We start from the raw sequence: 4,360 nt of genomic DNA, 5'->3' as shown, positions 1-4,360 counted from the left end.
ACTCCCACTACCAAAAAACCCCCTGAAATTTCTATATAAGTTCTTATCTTTGGATTCAGAAAGAAGGCAGCTAGTAGATACTTCATTGACAGCCACTGACACTTTATATTTGATTGACCCCACAACTCTTTGTACACTGCAAGATCAAATACATTCTTCAAGCAGAAAAGGAAAATTCACAGAATGTGGAACGCTGAACAAAAAAGATGAGAATAGAGAAGATCTGAGGTGGCACTGTCTTAATCTTCTGAGATCTGATGAAAATGCAAGTTTTCTCTGTAACTTAGATGTAAGAAAGGGATAAGACAATCGCAAGGGCTGTAGAAGGGAAGAGACTAGTAGCCAAGCATGATGTGTTTGATTTCACTAAATAGGACAAGGGTTACAGATAGAATTTAATTTTCAAGTTCTTTAGTGATATAAAACATTCCAACTAACACAATGCTTTCTATTTCAGTTAGCCTACTGTTTGTTCTATTTCATTTGACAATAATCTGTATTTTATAACTGCTATTTTTCCCATTATTGCTTGTTTTCCTAATTGTAGATTTCTTTCCTGTTCATTGCTTGTTATTTCCTATACCAAGCATCAGCTTGTTCTAGTATCAATTGTATAATTACCCTTCCTTGAAAGAGTCTTTTTATCTGGCATGAGCTCTGTAGTCTAGAAATTCTCCCAGCTTCCACCCTGATTATAGTTAATCTAATCAATCATAGCAATTTAATGAGTTATGTAGGCTTCTAGTTTGTTCATTTCCAAAATAAAGACAACAGAGAACTGCTTAATTGCATTTGGCATGGGTTCAGATGATTATAAAGATACTAGATGTGCTAGATAGTAGGAATAACAAAATAATGGAAAGTACATACATTGAGAACTGCTGGAGTTGATTGGTATTTTTAGCCTTTACTATGTTTATTTAGGTTTTCTTCTCTGTCTTACCTCTTCAGCTGCATCTTTATAACGATCTTACATTTTATTCCTTGGCCTGTTCTTCTTTAGTGCTAAGTACAGTTTTTAACTGGGTAATGTCTATTCTCAAAACTCTCTCATTTTTCTTTTCAAAATTGTTCTTTCCTATCCAATTCTACCTCCATAGGACCAGTACCCTCAGAATAGTTCCAGATTTTTCAGTGCTTTCTCTGCAATTCTCACCAATAACAATAACAGTAGCAACAAGAAAGTTAACACTGTACTAAGCTCTTTTACACATTACTTTATCAATCCTCATGGCAATCTTAGGTCCTATTGTTGTATTTATTTTTGCCAGGTGATGCAACTATGGCTCAAAGAAATTAAATCATTGATCCAAATTTATGTAGCTACTGAGAAATATAGCAGACCTCTTTGGCTCTGGAATTGAGATTTGAATTCAAGTCCACTAACATCAAGCTGGAGCTCTGAACTGGTATGATATACAATGAGTAGGCACTATGACATAGGACAGAAGGCCCCACACTGGAGACAAATAATTCTCTCCTTTGTGTTCTGTAAGGTAATACAACTTCTTATTCCTCATTTTTATAACATTCTATCTATGCATGACTGCCCTCCTTGAATTATGCCCTTCTCTTTCCAACACGTAAAATTTCTTGTCTTGGATAGCTGGTGCTCAGTATCCGGTATCCAGCTGACTGTCGTTTAGAAAACTTTTAAATAAGCAAACCCAAGAATATTAGCCTTATTAAAGGTACATGTTTCATAGGGTAACTTCAGAAGCCACAATACCTTCAGTGAAAATGAAAGTTTAGAGACAAATAAATGAGTGGAAAAATTTGGCAATCAAGAGAAATCTTTCTGGTATTCCTAAACTATGATGCCACATAGGCCAGTGCTTTTTACATTTTATTATGGACAGGAGCAATAATCTCCATGTAGCTTCTAGTTCCTTACTAGTCAAAGTATGGTCAAAGAGTTTGTTAGAATTGAAAAACCTCAGATTACTCTATAAATCTACTTAATCAGAGGGCACATATTAAAAGGATCATCAGGTGATTTAAATGCACCTTATGACAAATTTTTAAAGTTGTGATAATAAAAGCACAACTATACATTTTTTTGGGGGGGGGGTTTCTCCGGTACCAGGAACCAAACTCACAACCTTGCGCTTGCCAGGCAGGCGCTTTTGTCGCTGAGCTAAATCCCCAGGCGCTTATGCCACTGAGCTATATCCCCAGCCCTACAACGATACATGTTAAAAAGATGCTTCAATTCTTTTCCATTACAATAGTACTGACTTTTTTTATATCTAAAGAATGTGTTTAAGTTCTACCTTGCCTTTGAGAACACAGACATTTTTATTATGAAAGCTGATACAGCTAAGGTAAACATTATTGTAAAGGACTGCAAATCATGAGGCATTTCTTGATAACACTCTTTACCATGTGACATAAAATTATTGCCACTTTGTATTTAGATTATGACATGTGTTGTAGAACATAAATCAGGAAATACATTTAAATTAATTTGTTTGTAATTTTTTCAGAACCTTTTAAAGGAAACTAAAGTGTTAAGCTATAACAGAGGAATGCCATACTTAGGCAAAGAAATAAGAATTAAATAAATGATTTCCATTTTTGAAAGCTAGGAGAGATCAGACAGCAAAAATATTAGTCACTGATTGTAGCATCCAGATCTTTCTATACTTTTTATATAGCTCTTACACGTGTTTTGTTGATTCCCAGTATCTTTTTTCTTTTAAATGTAGTATTTTCTCTTTTTAAATTAACTGCTAATTTCCCATTTTCATTGTGTGTATTTATTTATGTGTTTTGGTTTTTTGAGACAGGGTCTCACTTTGTAATTCAGGCTAGCCTGGACTCATTATGTACCCCAGGCTAGCCTCAAACTCCCAGCAATCCTCCTGCCTCAGTCTCCCAAGTACTGGGATTATAGGCATGCACCACCTCACCGGGCCTATAAATATAGTATTTTCTTTCATTGTCTTTTACATCAGTTTCTTAGAACTTTCTATACATCCATCTCTTAAATTATTTCATTATAGTCAGAAGAACTTCATTATAGTTGGAAGAATAAAGTTGATAATTTTCTTTATCATCATGTCTTCTGTGATAAAGATAATTTTACTCATTCTTCCAACTTTTATCTCTTTTGTCAAAAAATTTGCCAAGTATCTTGAAAATGACACTAACCAATTGCTATGTTGCTGTGATAATGAAAATCCTTTTCTTGTCCCAACAAAAGTTGAATCTTGATGAATGAGTATGATTTAAAACTCTTGATTTTAATTAATAGTAGTTAACTACAACATATTTAAGCAAAATTGAGGTAATTTATCAAATAGAGATAGAATGTCTCACAAAATTCAAGAGCAATAGAAACCATTGAACCAGGGGATGTTCTTCAGTCCAAAAAGAAAGGATTTTGATTGCTTAGTTCTTTGAGTGGAACAGTTACTTCGAAAGGGAATTATACAATAGTGTACAAAAATACACATGTAGGGCTGGAGCTATAGTTCAGCAGTAGAGCAGTGGCCTAGCATGCACTAGGCCATGGGTCTAATCCCAGCACACCAAAACCAAAAATAAAAATATACATGTATAAATAAGCATGTAGTTCAGGAAGCTACAAATCACTTAGTTGTTTCTTAAAGCATACAAGCTTATTTGAGATACTCTTAGATAAAGTTATCTGGTGGCAGAACCTGAGACAGGGATTTGGATGCATGGCAGTTCCATGTCAGTGCTCTTTTGGAACAACTAGAAATGGAGAGAGGTAATCAGGATTAGGAAGAAAAAAGGTTGACCAAAGATGTAGGTAAAGTCCAACCATAGCTGGGTGTATGGGCATCCTCTCCTGAGTTGTTGCAAATTAAGATAATAGGGTGTGCCTTTGGTAGTCATTTAGCAGTCAGTCAGAAAGGAGAGTACCTAAATTTTCTGGTGAGGTGGCTCCCATTAACTGAGGTCAATTTTTTGGAAAATAGGTTGCAAGTATGAGCTTTTAGCAGTCAACAACTACAACAGCTGCAGAAGGTAGGCAGGAAGATGTGTTGCCAAAGCAACAAAACATCAACTACATCCTACATTACTGTGTTTTCTATCAAAACGAGGACAGATAAGAAGTTATGATTATCTTGCAATACATTTGAAAACATGAGACAAGAGTTAGCTTTGTAAAGAATTCCTTTTATCCTTTTTTTGCTTACCATTTTCTCTAAATTTTTACTTTTTTTTTTTTTTTTTCGGGTTTTTTTGGTATCAGGAATTGAACTGATGACCTCGTGCTTGCCAGGCAGGCACTGCACTGCTGATACTGTAGGTACGTGCCACTGTGCCAGGCTCCAAATTTAATTTTTTTTTTTTTTTTTTTTTTTGTCTTTTTGAGACGGTCTCGCTA

This window comes from Chinchilla lanigera, unplaced genomic scaffold (genome assembly GCF_000276665.1).
Source record: "Chinchilla lanigera isolate Chin_1 unplaced genomic scaffold, ChiLan1.0 scaffold00047, whole genome shotgun sequence".
Classification (NCBI taxonomy): Eukaryota; Metazoa; Chordata; class Mammalia; order Rodentia; family Chinchillidae; genus Chinchilla; species Chinchilla lanigera.
This window is presented reverse-complemented; position numbering follows the sequence as displayed.